We start from the raw sequence: 20,708 nt of genomic DNA on the forward strand, positions 1-20,708 counted from the left end.
GCAAAAATAACAAAACTAGAGGAATCACATTACCTTACTTCAGATTATGCTACAGAGCTACAGTAACCAAAACTGCATAATACTTGCATAAAAGCAGACACGTAGGCCAATGGAACAGAACAGAGAACCCAGAAACAAATCTGCCCACCTACAGTGAACTAATTTTTGACAAAGGTGCCAAGAACATACATTGGGGAAAGGACAGTCTCTTCAATAAATAGTGCTGGGAAAATTGGATATCCATATGCTGAAGAATGAAACTAGACCCCTATCTCTTGCCACATACAAACATCAAATCAAAGTGGGTCAAAGACTCAAATGTAAGAGCTCAAACTATGAAACTATTACAAGAAAATATTGGGGAGGTTCTCCAGGACATTGACCTGGACAAAAATTTTCTTGAGTAATACTCTATAGGTACAGACAACCAAAACAAAAATGGACAAGTGGGATTACATCAAGTTAAAAAGGTTCTGCACAGCAAAGGAAACCATCAACCAAGTGAAGAGTCAATCCACTGAATGGGAGAAAATATTTGCAAACTACCCATCTGACAAGGGATTCATGACGAGAATATATAAGGAGCTCAAACAACTCTGTAGGAAAAAATCTGAATAGACATTTCTCAAAAGAAGACATGCAAATGGCAAACAGACATATGAAAAGGTGCTCAACATCACTGATCATCAGAGAAATACAAATCAAAACTACAATGAGATATCATTTCACCCCAGTTAAAATGGCATTTATGCTGCTGAGGATGTGGAGAAAAGGAAACCCTTGTATACTCTTGGTGGGAATGTACATTAGTAGAACCACTATAGAAAACAGTATGGAGGTTCCTCGAAAAACTAAAAATATAGCTCCCATATGATCCAGCAATCCCACTGCTGGGTATATACCCAAAAGAAAGCAAATCAGTATATTGAGGAAATACTTGCACTCCAATGTTTGTTGCAGCACTGTTCATAATAGCCAAGATTTGGAAGCAACCTAAGTGTCCATTAACAGATGAATGGGCCAGGCGCGGTGGCTCACACCTGTAATCCCAGCACTTTGGGAGGCCCAGGTGGGCGGATCACTGAGGTTAGGAGTTCAAGACCAGCCTGGCCAACATGGTGAAACCCCATCTCTACTAAAAAGACAAAAATTAGCTAGGCATGGTGGCAGGCACCTGTAATCCCAGCTACTTGGGAGGCTGAGGCAGGAGAATCAGTTGAACCCAGGAGGTGGAGGTTGCAGTGAGCCAAGACTGTGCCACTGCACTCCAGCCTGGGCGACAGAGAGAGACTGTCTCAAAACAAAACAAACAAAGAAAAAACAAACAAAAAAAAACCCCAGATGAATGGATAAAGAAAATATGGTACATATAGACAATAAAGCACTACTCAGTCATTAAAAAAGAATGAGATCCTGTCATTTGCAACAACATGGACAGAACTGGAGATCATTATCTAACTGACATAAGCCAGGCGCAGAAAGACAAACATCACATGTTCTCATTTATGGGAGCTAAAAATTAAAACAATTGGACTGATGGATAGTGAATAGAAGGATGGTTACCAGAGGCTGGGAAGGATAGTAGGACAGCTAGGGGGAAGTAGGAATAGTTAATGGGTACAAAAAGTACTCAGTGTCTACCAGGCTGGTGTTGAACTCCTGATCTCAAGTGATCCACTCGTCTTGGCCTCCCAAAGTGCTGGAAATACAGGCATGAGCCACTATGCCTGGCCTTTTTTTTTTTTTTTAAATTTGAGATGAGGTCTCACTCTATCACCCAGGCCCCAGTTAGAAAGAATAAGTAAGACCTACTATTTGATAGCACAACAGGGTAAGTATAATCAATAATAACTTAATTGTACATTTAAAAATAAAAGAGGTCAGGTGCGGTGGCTCATGTCTGTAATCCCAGCACTTTGGGAGACCAAGACAGGTGGATCACTTGAGGTCAGGAGTTCTAGACCAGTCTGGCCAACATGGTGAAACACCGTCTTCATTAAAAAAATACAAAAATTAGCTGGGTGTGGTGGCGTGTGCCTGTAACTCCAGCTACTCAGGAGGCTGAGGCAGGAGAATCGCCTGAACCTGGGAGGCAGAGGTTGCAGGGAGCCGAGATGGTGCCATTGAACTCCAACCTGGACGATAGAGCATGACTCCGTCTCAAAAAACAAAATACTAAAAACTAAAAGAGGCTCGGTGTGGTGGCTTAGGCCTGTAATCTTAGCACATGGGGAGATCAAGGCAGGAGGATCGCTTGAGCCCAGGAGTTTGAGACCAGCCTGGCAATATAGTTAGACCTTGTTTCTACAAAAAAAAATTTTTTTAAAAAATTAGCCAAGAGTGGTGGTGTAAGCCTGTAGTCTTAGCAACTCTGGAGGCTGAGGTGGGGGGATCGCTTGAGTATAGTTGGATTGTTTGTAACACAAAGGATAAATGCTTCAGGGGATGGACAACCCCCCCCGCCCTTTTGTTTTTTTTTTTTTTTGAGATGGAGTTTCACTCGCCAGGCTGGAGTGCAGTGGGGCAATCTCGGCTCACTGCAACCTCCGCCTCCTTGGTTCAAGCGATTCTCCTGCCTCAGCCTCTTGAGTAGCTGGGACTACAGGCACCCACCACCACACCCAGCTAATTTTTGTATTTTTAGTAGAGACGGGGTTTCACCATGTTGGCCAGGATGGTCTCGATCTCTTGACCTTGTGATCCGCCTGCCTCAGCCTCCCAAAGTGCTGGGATTACAGGCATGAGCCACTGCGCCCAGCCAGATACCCCATTTATCATGATGTGATTACTACACATTACATGCTTCCATCAAAGTATCTCATGTACCCCATAAATAAATATATACACCTGCCATGTACCCACAAAGAATTTTTTAAAAATGAAATACTGATAAATACTACAACATGGATGAACCTTGAAAACATTATGCTAAGTGAAAGAAGACAAACACAGGAGGTCACATATTGTTTGATCCATTTATGTGAAATATCCAGACTGGGCAAATCTACAGAGACAAAAAGTAGATCAGTGGCTACCAGAGGCTGGAGAGAGGGAGAAATGGGAAGTGCCTGCTAATGGGGTGTCTTTTGGGGATGATGAAATGTTCTAAAATTAGACTATAGTCATAGCTGCACAACTCTGTGAATATATTAAAGACAATTAAATTTTATACTTTGGTGAAATTTATGGTATGTTCATTATATTTCACATCAATGAAACTGTTACAAGTAAAAATAAAAATATGCTGACAGTGGGTTACTCTCATTAGTTAAATGGCCTAAGGCAGAATTTCTTTTTTTCTTTCTTTTTTTTTGTTTTTTTACTTCTTTTTTTTTTTTTTTTGAGATGGAGTCTCACTCTGTCACCCAGTCTAGAGTGCAGTGGTGCGATCTTGACTCACTGGAACCTCCGCCTCCCAGGTTCAAGCAATTCTGCTGCCTCAGCCTCCCAAGTACCTGGGATTACAGGCGCCACCACACCCGGCTAATTTTTGTATTTTTAGTAGAGATGGGATTTTGGCATGTTGGCCAGGCTGGTCTCGAACTCCTGACCTCAAGTGATCAACCTGCCTCAGCCTACCAAAGTGTTGGGATTACAGGTGTGAGCCACTGTGCCCGGCCTTTTTGTTTTGTTTTTAATTTGAGACGAGGTCTCACTCTGTCACCCAGGTCCCAATCTGGTACGCAGTGGCATGATCTCGGCTCCCTGCAGCCTCCATCTCCTGGGCTCAAGGGATCCTCCCATCTCAGCCTCCAGAGTAGTTGGGACCACAGGTGCCCATCACCACACTCGGTTAATTTTTTATATTTTTCATAGAGATGGGGTCTTGCTATGTTGCCCAGGTTGGTCTTGAACTCCTGAGCTCAAGTGATCTGCTAGCCTCGGTCTCCCAAAGTGCTGGGACTATAGTCATGAGCCACCATGCCCAGCCATAATGCAGAATTTCATACTGTTAGATACATTTTAAAACATAGCAACTCTGAATGCAAGACTTTTTGTCCTTCTCTCCATGCCCAAATACCCTTATAGGTAGTTTCCACAAAAATCAGAACCGTATTTATATCTTATATTAGCTTCAATACTACTAATTTAAAGTGCCTGAAAGAGTGCTTTTTTATATCTGTTGTTGAGATGGCAACAACATGTTGAGATGGCATTTATATCTGTTGTTATTATACCTTCGTTCTTAAAAAAGGATCAAAAATATTTTCTATAGCTGTTTGGGATAACAATCAAGCATCATTGCTCATACTGTATGAATAGAGGCTCCGTGAACACAGGTACAGGTGTAAAGGGTAGGAGATTAATACAGTCACAGATATTTTATGAGAATAAGGTAATTATGATGTGTCAGAAATGAGTAGGTCAGAAACTCTAATGTAATGAATAGAAGCAAATACTATCTGTAATTAAGAAACTTTAAGATCAAGGAACTTAAACAAAGTCTTCAAAGCTTTCAAGATGTGATAAACTCCTTAGGTGGGACTACATGATACATACTTTGTTCTCAGTTATTCTGTATTTAATACCATGTATTGAATACAAGTACTGAATATTTACTGGCGATACCTCTCTAGAGGTAGGTAGACTATCAGTGCAGGTCATAAGCCAAATTTCTCAAGTTATCTTTCGTGGCTTTGAAAAATTTCTGTTTCCTATTTCTCTTTCTCCAAGTCATATTTCACATTGCTATGACTTTGTCATTTTATGACTTCATTTTATTGCTAGTCAATAACCGTGAGTGATTAAAACTATCTTTTCTTTTCTTTCTTTTTTTTTTTTTTTTTTGAGATGGAGTCTCACTCTGTAGCCCAGGCTGGAATGCAGTGGTGCAATCTCAGCTCACTGCAACCTCTGCCTCCTAGGTTCAAGCGATTCTGCTGCCTCAGCCTCCCGAGTAGCTGGGACTACAAGCGCCCAACACCACACTTGGTTAATTTTTGTATTTTTAGTAGAGACAGGGTTTCACCCTGTTGGCCAGGCTGGTCTCTAACTCCTGACCTCAAGTGATCCTCCTGCCTCGGCCTCCCAAAGTGCTGCAATTACAGGCATGAGCCAGTGCTCAACCTAAAACTATCTTTTCAATTGATCTGTTCTGAATAATGCCTCATCAATGACTACTCATGGTTGAGTTAGATCACAAATCATTTGAGGTTGTGACCAGCTGCCAGTAACATTGTTAGAGATGACTTGTTTGGTTAACTTTGCTGAACAACTCAATCTGTGCTCACACATATGGAAGTATAGGCTGTAGTAACTGCTCTTGCAGTAAAATACTGTTGGGTGTATTTTAGAATTTAGCATTTATTGTCTTTACTTATTCTAAATAAATTGCTTGCTATGTCATTAGCTAGGATATGGCACATGAGGTGCTTTAGCAATTCTTAGCTATGTTTTACCCAACTATTAGAGATAAAATTAACTATTTCATTGTTCACTAGGTCTGAGTTTGATTTTCTAAGAATATTAGATTTTAGCAGTACTCATAAAAAATGGGCAACTTTTAAAAAGAAATGTGGACATTTTATTTACATGTTTTTACCATACATGTATTACTTTTGTGATTAAAGATTTACATTTGTTTTTATGTTAGAGCAATTGTGTAGATAATGCTGCAAATAATCACATAGTATGTACTTCCCCTAAAGGGGTAACTATCTCTTGGTCCAAATAATTTTTATCACTTACCTTAGATTAGACTCAGAACTAGGGCAAAATATAGGGTGTCCAGTTAAGCCTGAACTTTGGCTAAGTAACAAATAATTTTTTAGTATGTCTTAAATATTAAATGGGACTTATCCTAAAAAATTCATTTTTTCTCTGAAATTCAATTTTAACTAGGTATCTTATATTTTTATTTACTAAATCTGGCAACCCTACACTGAACACATTAGATTCTGACACATAAAGTAACTACTTGCAATATATAATAAAACATTTTTAAAGTGGGAAAAATAAGTAAGAAATGAGGACTTCTATTCTGACAGCATGGTTGATTAGATAGCCCGAACAACACTCATATGAGAACAACCACAAATGCTAGATAAAATATGAAACATTTTTCAATGCATTGCTGAGCTGGCAATACTGTAAGAAATTTCTGAAGCCGAAAACAAAGGGAAAGTGAGAATCAGAGAGGCAAGTAGAGCAGTTTTCATCTCAAGGACAACTGCTGAATCCTGGTGACGATAAGCTTCAGATTTGACAACCACACAGGCATGAGACAGGAGATGAAACCCAGGGCCCAATAAAAGTAGGGAGTCTAATGGGAGCTGCTTGCAAAAATGTTGGGCAAAAAAAACCCCATATATTTTTAGGTTAAGGGTGGACTAGACATACCTGCCTCACAAAATGGGACAATAAAAAAACTTGTCTGTCTCCAGTATGAAAGGAGAATCTATCTTGGGGCCCCCAAATCGCTAAGCTAAAGGGAAAAGTCAAGCTGGGAACTGCTTAGGGCCAACCTGCTTCCCATTCTATTGAAAGTCACCCCTGTGCTCACTGAGACAAATGCATATTTGATTGCCTCCTTTGGAGAGGCGAATCAGAAACTCAAAAGAATGCAACTATTTGTCCCTTATTTACCTATGACCTGGAAGCCCCCTCCCAGCTTTGAGTCTTCCCACCTTTGCTTCGAGTTGTCCCGCCTTTCTAGACCAACCCGGTGTTCATCTTGCGTATGTTGATTGATGTCTCATGTCTCCCTGAAATGCATAAAACCAAACTGTGCTCTGACCTCCTTGGGCACATGTCTGAGGCTATGTCATGGGCATGTGTCCTCAACCTTGGCAAAATAAACTTTCTAAATTAACTGGGACCTGTCTCAGATTTTTGGGGTTCACACCAGCTTGATGCTAGATGGAAGGGGAAAAAATTTCTCCCTGAGAATTCACATTCACAAGCCAATCTTCATGTGATTTTTCAGGCTAAATTATTTTTATTTTTATTTTTATTTTGAGATGGAGTCTCGCTCTGTCGCTCAGGCTGGAGTGCAGTGGCATGATCTTGGCTCACTGCAACCTCTGCCTCCCAGGTTCAAGCCAGTTTCCTGCCTCAGCCTCCCAAGTGGCTGGGATTACAGGCACGCGCCAACACACCTGGCTAAGTTTTTATGTTTTTGGTAAAGATGGGGTTTCACCATGTTGGCCAGGCTGGTCTCGAGCTCCTGACCTCAAGTGATCTGCCCAACTCGGCATCCGAAAGTGCTGGGATTACAGGCATGAGCCACTGCGCCTGGCCTTGTCAGCCTAAATTAATACCACCTACATGTCCTGAAAACCTCAAGTCAGTTTTTTAAAGTGATCCTGGCTACTAAGTGAATGAAGTACCTGGAAGAAACAAATATAAATATTCTTTCAAGAAACCTACTTTTAACCCAAATCTGAAAGAATTTCCACTGAAGAGATTCCAAGTAATATAAATGTATTGTAAAACAAACAAAATTACAACAAAACAAAACACAGGAAGCAAAGCACCATGATCAAGAGCCAGCTGAAACAACAGACTATAGCACCAAACCTGTAAATATTTCACATATTGGTATTATCAGATATGGATCTTATTCTATCCTGCTCTATTCTATTATATCCTTACTTAAAACATTTAAAGAAATTAAAACTTCTAGAAATAAAAAAATGAAATTAAAAATTCAACTTCATAGTGCAGAAGAGAAACTGGAAGCTGGAGCTGAAAAAATTAAGCAGGGGCAGCAATTAAAGACAGGAATATGGAAAATATGAAAGAGATGGTAAGAAATGTAAAGTGAAAAGATCTAACATATGCGTAATGGGAGTTCCAAAAGGAAAGAAGAGAGGAAATAAGGCTGAGCCAATATTTGAAAAGTTAATGGCTGAGAATTTTCCAGAAGTGATGAAAAACACCGATCCTCAAATTCAGGTTGTCTGATATATCCCAAGTAGCATCAATAAAAAGAAATCCACATCATAGGGTGTGACTTTCAACCAGTGAAATTGTGGAGCAACAATAACAGAGAGGAGATATGAAAAGCACCCAGAACGAAGGACAGATTACTTACAAGGGATGATTGATGGCTAAATTCTCAGCAGAAAAAATAACTGTCGATCTAAAATTGTATATCTTGTGATATGATTTTTCAAGAATGAAGGAAAAAAATACATTTTCATATAAACAAAAACTATATGAGCTTACTACCAAGAGTCCTGTACCAAAGGGAATTCTAAAGGATATCATTGGAACAAATGAAATATAGCTCCAGATCAGAGGTCTGAGACTTAAGAAGAAATCATAAGCAAAGAAATAGAAATATATGTGGGTCGATTTGAATAATATTAACTGGTATGTTATTTGTGGAGCTAAAAAAGAACTAATTTATAAGCTATCTAAGGTATTTGTATTGTTTTGATGGGTTTCTATTTAAAACAGATATATCTATATCTATATATCTATATATCTGCTCCTTATTCCTTTGGAGTAAGGAAATGGAGGCAGAAACAGAGGGAACTCAGTCAGTTCAAAAAAAGGCAAGAAAGGAGACAACAGAAAAAGTGTGACAGATAAGAAGTGACAGTGGTGGGAAATGGATGGTATCCAGGCTGGAAGGTGCTGAGATTTGGCTGCCTGGGGCCAGCGGGGAGGGGAAGCTGAGATTCAGCATGGTCCTGGAAACTAGGAGCAGTTCCCTACTGGGACACCACTCCTGCCTCAGGGGCTGGCTTGGCAAGAGTATAGTGATCCAGGGTGCAATGCCCGAACAGCCAGCACGCTCAAGCATGTTTGGGTATCATTAGTCCCAGAAAACCCAGTGCAGAGTGGCATCTGCTTCAGGAGAGCTGTCGCTGTTAGGCAGGCCTGCGCTGGGGGTGGGAGTGGGGGATGCAGAGAGCTTAAGGAGGGAAGCTAGCTGCAGTTGTTTCAGGGTTCAGAGAGGGCCACTGCGCTGCAGGGAGACAGCAGTGTGACAGGGCAGGGTACCTGGGCAGGAGTCAAGGGGAGAATCCAGTCCGGTTGACGGTGCAGAATGTTTGAGGAGCCCTGCAAGACCCAGTCTGGGGGTTTGGTCCCTGGTTTCCAGGTACTGAGGAAGATTGAGACAGAGGAGGAAGGCTAAAAGAATGTCATCTTTCTATTGTTATCTCTCCTTTCCAATTACTCTCCCTCTAGGTCAGAAGCATTTCTATTTGCTTTCTCTACGGGTAAATCTACATTAACAGACCTTCAGTTTTCAGAAATTTCCCCTGCCTTTTCATTACAGCTCTAGGTATGAATTTATACCTCAGTAAGGTTGTAAGTAGGCAACAAAACCATATCAGCCGTAAAGCTTTTTTTTTTTTTTTTTAAGACAGAGTCTCGCTCTGTCACCCAGGCTGGGGTGCAGTGGTACAATTTTGGCTCACTGCAACCTCCACCTCCCAGATTCAAATGATTCTCCTGCCTCAGCCTCCTGAGTAGCTGGGATTACAGGCGCATGCCGCTCGGCTAATTTTTTTGTATTTTAGTAGAGACAGGATTTCACTGTGTTGCCCAGGCTGGTCTCGAACTGCTGAGCTCAGGCAATCTGCCTGCCTCGGCTTCCCAAAGTGCTGGGATTACAGGTGTGAGCCACCGCACTGGGCCTTTTTGTTTGTTTTTAAATATATCTTTTCTGTAGGCAACAACCGAGTGACAAAGTAAACACTTTTAACACTATTTACTAATAGGCTTGCAGAAATCATTATCAACCTAAAGAAATAAAACTACTGTAAGAAAGCTTTGCTGGTAAAAGGGAAACAAAAATAGTGTCACTAGAAGTTGCATTTTTCTGTGGAAATGTGATACCATCTATAAGAAAATATTAAATCCTTTAAAAAAACCCCAAAACTAGCAGTTCAGCCCAGGCACGGTGGCTCACGCCTGTTCTCCCAGCACTTGGGGAGAACCCTGTCTCTATTAAAAAGACAAAAATTAGCTGGGTGTGGTGGTGCATGCCTGTAATCTCAGCTACTCAGGAGGCTGAGGCAGGAGAACAGCTTGAACCCAGGAGGCAGAGGTTGCAGTGAGCCGAGATCACACCACTGCACTCCAGCCCGGGCAACAGAGTGAGACTCCATCTCAAAAATAAATAAATAAATAAATAAATAAATAAATAGATAAATAACAATAAACTAGCAGTTCTGAGAGCCCCAAGAACCATTCATTTATTCACTCAACATTTACTATGTGCCTTTTCTATGCCAGAGACTGTGCTGTTGATAAAGCGAATTAAACATGACCTCTAGCAGTTGAGGAAAAGTCCGTGAGAACATGACTCTCAAAAAACAATTAGTGCTTGAGTCCAGGAGTTGGAGACCAGTCTGGGCAACATAGGAGACGCTGTCTCTACAAATAATTTTAAAAATTTGCCAGGTGTCATGGCCCACACTTGTGGTCCCAGCTACTTAGGAGGCTGAGGTGGGAGGATCACCTGAGTCTGGGAGGTCGAGGCTGCAATGAGCTGTTATTGTGCCATTGCACTCCAGCCTGGGCAACAGAGTAAGACCCTACTCTGTAAATTAGGTATTTCCTGGTATGAAGGCTAGAGGAGACGAGTGAGGGTAGGGCAGTCCTGGAAAGAGAGAAGATGGAGCAAGCGTTTGGGAGACAGGACCCCTGGGGCCTGTTAGGGATGCAGGGAGCAATTAGTGGAACACTGGGTGACGGGTGGGGTGGAGAGGGGAGAGAAGGCTGGGGAAGCAGCAGGGCGCAGAGCACAGGCCCCATGTGTCCTATTGAGGAATGGCAGCTTTGTTTCATGAAAGGCACTTAAGCAGGAGAGTGACAGGATCAGATGGTCATTTCAGAAAAATTGTTCTGGCAGCAGTGCGGATTAGAGAAAAGGAGGCAGGAAACTATTTGTCTCTGTCTCGGGAGACCAGGAAAGTAATCCTGTTCCTGAGAATTTAGCCTGGAGAAACTCTCAAACATCTGTTCAAAAACAGCAATGCTCCACTGTTTGTATTAGCAAAAAACCCTAAATGTTCTTCCACAGAGAATAAATAAATAAATTGTAGTATAGAGCCATAATAGAATACCATATGGTAGTTAACATGAATGAATTAGGGCAACATGTGGCAAAAAGAAGAAAAAACAAAATCGAGTGAAGGAAGCAGGCTGCAGACAATATATACAGTATGATGTTATTTTAGTAAAGTTTAAAAACCTACAAAGCAGTACTTTGAATTGTTTATGAACATATAAATATCTAGAGAAAATATTAACATATGTGAGATTGATAATAGCAAATTCATGAGAGTGCCTTGGGAAAGGGGGACTCAGGGACTAGGAGACGAGCTAGTCAAGGTGGGTTTCAATACCTATATTTTTATGTAATATGTATTAATACACATGTAGCAAGTAAGTAGTGGAGCTAGATTCAAACCAGTGACCTCTGGCAGTTGAAATATACATTAAATACATTTATATACATTTCTTTAAATAAATTGGCAAACATGATAATGTTGAGATGTTGATAAAACTAGTAGAAGAGAATTGTTTATTATTCTCTATACTCAATTGTATATTTGAAACAGATTATATCATTTTTAAAAAGTGAAGCTTGGACCCAAAAGCGAAAGAACAAAGAGAAAGAAAGAAAAGAAAGCAAGCACTCTGGAAGCAGTGTGGCCCAAGACAGGGAGCTGGGAGATAGACCCCGCGATGTCCTCCAAGAAGTGGCGTGAACTGGTGCAGTGGCAGCAGGAAGGGGAGGCCGTGGGAAGCAGGTGGACTGTTGGGTCATGGGAAGTGGGGGAGGCAGTGGAATCCAAATGACTCCCAGCATTTTGGCTGATGTGGCTGAGTGGGTGGACAAGCCAATCACCAAGAAAGGGAATGTAGGAGAAGTAACAGGTTTGGCTGGGATGTGATGCACAAAGATTGGTTTCAGACTTGTTCAGTTTGACATTCTTCCAGGAGGAAACATCCAATATGCAATATGATTTTTAGGCTGGGGGTTGAAGGTCTGGGACAGAAATAGAGATTTGGTCCTCACCAGCATTTGGGGGAAATCATGATCATTATGAGACTATAAGTCTTAATTTAACAAAAATGCACATACATACTATGCATAACAATTAAAATGTTTTGTTTTGCTTGTTTTTATTTTTTAAAGAGACAGGGTCTCGCTCTGTTGTCCAGGCTGGAGTGCAGTGGTGCTGTCATAGCTTGCTGCAGCTTTGGACTCCTGGGCTCAAGTGATCCTCTCACCTCAGCCTCCTGAGTGGCTGGGACTACAGGCATGAACTACCATGCCTGGCTAATTTTTAAATTTTTTGTAGAGATGGAGTCTTGCTATGTTGTCCAGGCTGGTCTTAAACTTCTGGCCTCAAGTGACTTTCCTGCCTTGGCCTCCCAAAGTGCTGGAATTATGGGGGTGAGCCACAGCACCTGCCTAAATATGTTTTAATGGAAGATCAGCTCAGGTACAAGAAGTATCATATGTAAGTAAAATACTAATCCTGACTTTTACTCATTGTATTGGAAATTTTAAAAGTAGTAACCTGCCCCATTGCCTATGATGTGGAGTATTGTGTGGTCCGAAGGAACTTAATAATGATCCACCAGCAAAAAGACATTGCCAAATCACCAATGGGAAACCAACCTGATGTTGGCAACCCAGCTGATGCTCAGAATCACCTGGGGAATCTACAAAAGCGATGCAGAATTCAGACTGACTGAACCAGAATCCTGGGAGCGGGGCCTAGGAATCAGAATTTTGAAAAACTCCATGATCAGGCTGGTCATTGGTTGGGTGTAGGAGATGCAGTAACAGTTTGTGGACAGCAGTCGCCATCTGCCTTGATGGGGCCTGTCTGCCTCTGTGTGATGCTCCACTGGGACCTTGGAAAAATCATTTCAACTCTTTATTTCTTGGTTTCTTCACCCATAAATGGGGATAAAAATAGTACCTACTCTTTGGTTAGTTATAAGGATTAAATGAGTTAATTTATGTCAACTACTTAAATAGGGTCTGGCACAATAGTATAAACATGCCATAAAAGATAATTACTAGTTTTTATTAACATATATGCCACAAGTGTACTGGCACACCATTTCTGCTACTATTTTTGTTAATAAAAATATCCTAATAATATTTTTAAAAGAATAATATTCTATACTTGAGTCCTTTGTGCTAAGATTGTCACTTCTCCTATCTTCTAAGCCTCCTGAGGTTTTTGCTTTACTTGTTCTATTTCTTTGGCACAGGACATTTATCCTGGAGCTATTGGAAACATGGAGGCATATTTTATGCACCAACTAGCCTGAGAGAGTTTTGGTATTCAATAGTAGGTGGATTCTGATTCAAATGGTTTATTACTCTCCAGGTGCCTCAGCAGACCTGATGATATTCAGAGTTTCTGGCAGCTTCAGAGGCAGTATTTCATTGGTTAAGAAAATTGCTTCTAAGCAAATCTGGTTTGTTGGACTTCAGGCCCATGCATGCCCTAAAGACCTAATCATACGGACTTAAACTGAGTTAGAAATATTGTATTCCACCCAGATTTTTGAAGGGAAGATTCTCGAATTATTTTGGTACACATAGAGTATTAATCCAAAAAGGTGCATAAAGATGCAAAAGAACACATGTACATTATAGACATACTCTTAACCAATCTTACTAATCACCTCATGCTAACCATGCACCTTGGGTATATTTTGTGAATACCATGATGACTCATCTTGACAGAATTCCTTCCTTTGAGCTGGAGATGCAAGGTTAAAAAAAAAAAAGAATTTTCCTTTACGTTGAAAGTTACTCAGTAGTTTTAACTTCACGAGAAGCTAATAATTATAAGATTTTTACCTATTAAGTGGTTAATTAATTCTAAACAATTACTAAAGCACATTTGGAGAGCTAAGACAAAATACAGCCAAGTGAGAGAGGGAATGAAATGATGCAACATTAAAATTTCAACACAGAATAAAAATGCTCAATCTTACTAGTCATTAGGGAAATGCAAATTAAAACCACAGGGAAATACCACTACATACTTACCAGAATGGCTACAATTAGAAAAACTGATAATCAACTGTTGACAACGATGTGGAGGAACTGGACCTCTCAAATACTGCTGGTGAAATTGCAAAATGGTACAACCACTTTGGAATCAGTTTGACAGTTTCTCATAAAGTTGAACTATGCTACTATTTGTGCCAGCAGTCTCACTCTCAGGTATTTACCCAAGAGAGATGAAAACTTAATACAAACACCTATGTAAATACTTATAGCAGCTTTATTCATAATTATCCCAACCTGGAAACAACCCAAATGTCCTTCAATGGGTGAATGAATAAACAATCTCTGGTATATCCATGTGGAAGGCTGAATAATGACCCTTCAGATAATATCATGTCCTGATACCTGGAACCTGTGAATGTTACCTTACATGGCAAAGAAAAAGAAAAAAAAGGACTACAAATGTGATTAAGTTAAGGATCCTGGCATGGGGAGATTTCATGTATCCTTATAAATGAAAGTTAAGGCGAGATTTGACTCTAGACAGACAGAAGAGGAGGCACTATGGCCAGAGAGGCAAAGATTGGAGTGATGTGGCCATAAGCCAAGGAATGCTGGCAGCCACCAGTAGGTGGCAAGTAACAGATTAGCCCCTAAAATTTCTAGAGGCCCTGGCAACACCTTGATTTTAGTCCAGTAATACCGATTTTGGACTTCTGGCCTCCAGAACTGTGAGAGAATAAATTTCTGTTGCTTTAAGCTATCAATGTGGTAATTTCTTATAGCAGCCATAAGAAACTAATGCCCCACACAATAGAATACTATTCAGTGATAAAAAAGGAACCAACTATTGATATATACAACAACATGAATGAATCTCTGATGCATTATGCTTAGTGAAAGAAACAGACTCAAAAGGTTGTATCTTTCATATATCACTGTATGATTTCATTTCTATAACATCCTTGGAAAGGCAAAACTACAGGAATCAAGAACAGATCTGTGGTTGCTGGAGTTAAGGTCGATTATGAAGGAGCAGCCTAAAGAAGATTTTTGGGATGACAGAACTGTTTTTGTTTTGTTTTGTTTTTTTAAGACAGAGTCTCGCTCTGTCACCTAGGCTGGAGTGCAGTGGCACAATCTCGGTTCATTGTAACCTCTACCTCCTGGATTCAAGTGATTCTCCTGCCTCAGCCTCCCAAGTAGCTGGGTTTACAGGTACCTGCCACCATGCCTGGATATTTTTTGTATTTTTAGTAGAGACAGGGTTTCTCCATGTTAGCCAGGCTGGTCTCAAACTTCTGACCTCAGGTGATCCGCCTGCCTCAGCCTTCCAAGGTGCTGGGATTACAGGCGCGAGCCACCACGCTTGGCCAACAGAACTGTTTTGGATGTTGATTGTGATGGTGGTTTATACACTCTATTTACTTGTCAAAACTCAAAAAACTGTACAGCAAAGAGAGTAAATATTACTGTATGTATACTTTAAAATAAAGTTTAAAAAACAGCTCAAGCTTTAGCAGCCAGGAAAAATGTTGAAGTGTTAAACTTCAAAGATCATGTAACACAGGTTCCTGCCCTAAGAGGCACTGGTTTTCAACTCAGACCTCAATCAGAAAATTTCTCTTTCTAACAAAGCAGAAGTTAACCCTTTCTTTGGTGGCTGACAATATATGCAACAAAAAAGAGTGGAACTGAGAGCACCTTTTTATAGACCACTGGAGAGAGAACACAGAGTTCATATGAGAGAGAGGAGAAAGCTCCTGGGCCATGAGAAGAGAGAGAAGCCTCATTTCCAGGGCACTTGGTAACAGGAGTCTGCATTTGTAGGGTGTATTAAAAGGAACAAACTTCTTTAAGAACTGTCCTTGGCCGGGCGCAGTGGCTCACGCCTGTAATCCCAGCACTTTGGGAGGCCGAGGCGGGCGGTTCATGAGGTCGGGAGATCGAGACCATCCTGGCTCACATGGTGAAACCCCATTTCTACTAAAAAAAATACAAAAATTAGCCGGGCGTGGTGGCAGGTGCCTGTAGTCCCAGCTACTTGGGAGGCTGAGGCAGGAGAATGGCGTGAACCCGGGAGGTGGAGCTTGCAGTAAGCCGAGATCGTGCCACTGCACTCCAGCCTGGATGACAGTGCAAGACTCTGTCTCAAAGAAAAAAAAAAAGAAAAAGAACTGTTCTTAAGGTGAATTTTATTTATTTATTTATTTATTTATTTATTTATTTATTTATTTATTTTTGAGATAGAGTCTTGCTCTGTCACCAGGCTGGAGTGCACTGGCGCAATCTCGGCTCACTGCAACCTCTGCTTCCTGGGTTCAAGCAATTCTCCTGCCTCAGGCACCTGAGTAGCTGGGACTACAGGCACGTGCCACCATGCCCAGCTAATTTTTATATTTTTAGTAGAGATGGGGTTTCACCATGTTGGCCAGGATGGTCTCAATCTCTTGACCTCGTGATCCGCCCTCCCACAGTGCTGGGATTACAGATATGAGCCATTGTGCCTGGCAAGGTGAATTTTAAGTAACCAAAGACTGAGAATTTCTGCCAAAGGTCAAGGATGCAAGAAAGTGACATCCTACTGCATGCAGATCTGAGTGAGACAAGAGAGGAGAGGCATAGCAGAGTTTGGACAGTACAAAATGTAAAGCGGACCAGAGTAGAGCCTATTCTCAGTCACATCAACCTCACTAAAGGTTTTCACTCAGAGGGGAATGAGTGTTTCTGACAGAATCCTTGCAACATTGGTCATCTATAGTATTCATTATGCTTGACTGTAGTGTTTGCATTCTATGTACTAGTTCTGTTATTGTCAACAGTTCTTTTGTTGCTTTCACAAAATTCAATGTTGAAGTAACCCTTTTAGGCATTGTTGCCATGCAGGCTTGTTAATGAGAAGAAAGTTAAATGTTAGAGGATGATTACCAAAAATGATCGTTTGAGTTTTGAAATACTGTAAATACCATCTCTGAAACTTGTGTGGTCCAAAAACTTAAGCAGTACAAAATGCAGTCTTGCTATTTTGTGGTTAATAAAACTATTCAGGGTGCAACGTTACAACAAGGTAGAGTTGTTCATTGATTGCCCTGGATAATTTTAGGAGTTTGACTCTGCTATCCAATCTATCCTGGTCCCTGCTGGAGTTTGATATTATATGGCAGCAGTTTATTGACATAAATATTTCTGGGGACAATTCTGGGTCCTGTGGCTGGCTGAGTCTTCTGGGACAGCAACAATGATTCCAGGAATCTCTGGGTTAGTTGGCTCTCATCTCGATGGCTTAATCCAGAGAGACTGGGCCAAGAATATACTGTGGACTCAGGGACTCACTTCAAACTCTGCACTTCTTGAGATTGGAATTGTATGCATTTTCCCTCCCTGGCCTAGGCCTGATTTTCATATTCCTCTGCAGAAGATAATTTTCGCTGACCCTTGTTTGAGAATCAGGGTTGGGCAGATAATGGAAGCCAATTGACAATTGCCTTATATTTGAATTAATATAATCGTAGGGTATGTTATCACTGTGGGTTTTGTTCGTTTGTTTGTTTTTATAGTAATTGGGATTAATTCATTATCTTTGACAAGTTGAAATCAGGCCAATTATCTGTTAGGCCAGTCCAAGTTTGAGAAGAAAAAACATGTTGTCATCTTAAAATGTAGTGATCCTGAGCCTGCTTGTCCTCAGATCTATTCCTCACTCTTCTCCTGCTCTGCAGGCCTGTTTCTCAGCCCCTTGTACCAAGTGAAATCTAGCTGAGTTTGACTAATGGGAGGCTGTTGTAGCCAGAATAATGGTTCCTCAAAGATGTCCATACATTGCCTGGCAAAAGGGACTTTATAGATGTGATTAAGGTTATGAGATGGGAAGATTATTGTGAATTAGCCATGTGGACTCACTCTAATCCATGAGCCCTTAAAATAGGAGAGAGTTCTCTGGCTGGGAGCAGGAGAGATAAGGCAGAGGGGAAGTCCGGGAAATTGGAAGCATGAGAAAGACTTGATCTGCCATTGCTGGCTCTGAAGATGAAGGGAGGCATGAACCAAGGAGAGTGGGGGCAGCCTCTAGAGGTTGAAAGTCACTCCTATTTGACACCAAACAAAGGAAACTGGGACCACAGTCTTACATTATCATGGAGCTGAATTTGCCAACAACCTGAAAGGGCTTGGAAGCAGATTCATACCTAGAGCCTTCAGAAAGGAATGCAGCCCTGCCAACATCTTGATTTTGACCTTGTGAGACTCTAAATAGGGGACCCAGGTGAGCCACACTGTACTGAGACTTCTGCTGTACATTTGTGACCCCTTGGGGTTGTGGTAATACTAGTTTTTCCTGTTGTTCCTCCAACCCAAGGGTCCTAAGAGCTTCCTGCTGTTGCTCTGCCCATCTGAGGTAACATCCATTCTCAGGTAGTCTTCTCAGGTAGTCTCAGATGCTGAGATCTAGTCTCAGCATCTTTTATCTCCTGTGTTATCAATTCAGTGTAGTAAATTCCCTCTGCTTTAACTGTTCTGAGTGGTTTCGATGTCCTAATTTGACCCTGTGTGACAATTATAGGATAATAGATATCTTGAAGTTTTTGGTGGTGTTGGAAGGGGGATGCAATCATTCATTCATTCAATAAACATTTATTGACAGTCTATACTATCTATCAGCAGTAAACAGGGAAGACGATCCTTGACTTCAGTGAACTTTACTCTTTAGTCAGGTGGGCAGAACTCTAATAGGGAATTGAAATAAAGCATTAGTATTGTGATAAGCGAAGAACAGGGGCCTATGAGAACATAGAGCAGGGAGTTCTTAAACTGATCTACGGTCTAGGGAAGGACTCAATAAAGAGGAAATATTTAATGAGACTTGAAGATTGAGTAGGCTTATCCAGATCTTCCAAAAGTATAATTAATAAGGTGGGAAAGTGAGTTGGTAGAGATTAAAACAACCCTGTTTTCTCCTGCTAGAACTTTAAATTGTTTTATTAAAAACAGTTTCTCTCAGTCCTGACTCTGCTGATAATATCCTGACTCTGTTGATAATTGGTTTTCAATAAACACTATGAGTCAGTAGGGTTACAGTAAACTCATAAGCTTAGTCAATGTCTGATTCTTGTCTGTGCAGAAGGAATGAATCAGTAATGTGAAGGAAAGGTTAATACCATTTTCAAATATTATAAAGTTATGTTGGATTGCCTAACCCAGCAGCCATTCTCAATCCCTTTCTTGCCTGCCCATCACATTTCCATTCAGAGGCTTCTTTTCCCAGCCTCTTGTAGCTAGCTAGGAGCATCCCTGAAACATAGATCTGGTCAGCCAGACTGAAGCAGGATTTGTTGAGGATTTTCTGTCTTCCTAGTGAAAAAGACAGACGGGGCTTATGCTGCTTTTCCTCTCTTCGTACCTTGAATTGAGATATAATGTCTGAAATCACAACAGCCATTTTGTGGTCATGAGGCAACAAATGCAAATTTAAAAGCCATTATGACAAAGCATGGTCTATAGTAGAATAGTATTTCCCAAATCCGGTTTGCTCTTTATATAGAGTCTAGCCTTAGAAGCCTTTGACTGGAGCTTTACTAAGGAAGAAACTGCACATGTTAAGCAGGAAAAACAAAAGCAAAAACGAGCCTTTTTCTTTACTATATAAGTAATATATGTCAATTTTAGATAAATTGCATATGATGCGTGAATTTTTAAAAAACCTAGATAGGACTTCTAGTTTCCCACCTGGCATGTAAGAAGCTTAGAAGTTACCACGCTGGCCTTACAATAAGTAAAAAGCTGAACAAACTGAAAAATGGAGAACTCTTCTTAGATGTGTCAGAGAGTGAGATCACAGGGCAAACTGCTGCCTCAAAGATTGGAGAGACAGACAGGCAGAAGCAGAATCACAACTTACTGGAGCAGAAACCTCGGCGGAACCAGTGACAGGATAACTGAACTGTAATTGATTAATTAATAGAGGCTCCGTGTGGGCAGCTCTGAGAGTTAAAAATTCCAGGGAGACCCAATCAAGGTGGGGATGGAGGCACACTTTTGTGAGTTTTACTTCTGGGAACTCTACCAGGTCCTCACAATAAATATTGGATAATGTTATTGGATAATAAAGGAATAGGAACAATATTTGAAGCAATAATGACTGAGAATTTCCCCCAAATTAATGTCAGACACCAAACCACAGATCCAGGAAGCTCAAAATCAAGCAAGATAAATGCCAAAAACATTGTAACTAGACATATCATATTAGATCATAAATTTTGTGCTTCTGGCAGGGGGAGAGGAAAAAGGAACCATTTTGAAATACACCAGAGTGTTTTATTCTTCCTAACAAGGCCTGCCTTAGGAGAAACTATTTTACCAGAGCCCTACTTGCTGGGGCTTTATCACGGCCTAACCTACCTGGGGGAAGTGAAAGACCCAACTCCAGCCTCCTCTAGCTATCTTGTCTCACCAAAGAGGAAAAACACCTGAAAAGCACTTGTAAAGTTCACAGTGCAGGGGCACAGGCTCAACAAAAGACTGAGACCAGGCTGGGTGCAGTGGCTCACACCTGTAATCCTAGGACTTTGGGAGGCTGAGGCAGGTGGATCACCAGAGGTCAGGAGTTTGAGACCAGCCTGGCCAACGTGGTGAAACCCCGTCTCTACTAAAAATACAAAAATTAGCCAGGCATGGTGGTGCATGCCTACAACCCCAGCCACTCAAGAGGCTGAGGCAGGAGAATTGCTTGAACCAGGGAGGCAGAGGTTGCAGTGAGCTGAGA

The 20,708-nt window shown here is 41.1% G+C and overlaps 1 pseudogene; it reads left to right on the plus strand.

Moving 5' to 3' along the window:
- Positions 1 to 20,708, plus strand: part of LOC100583283 — a 56,481-nt pseudogene that overhangs the window by 34,631 nt on the left and 1,142 nt on the right.

Source organism: Nomascus leucogenys, chromosome 1a (genome assembly GCF_006542625.1).
Source record: "Nomascus leucogenys isolate Asia chromosome 1a, Asia_NLE_v1, whole genome shotgun sequence".
Taxonomy (NCBI): domain Eukaryota; kingdom Metazoa; phylum Chordata; class Mammalia; order Primates; family Hylobatidae; genus Nomascus; species Nomascus leucogenys.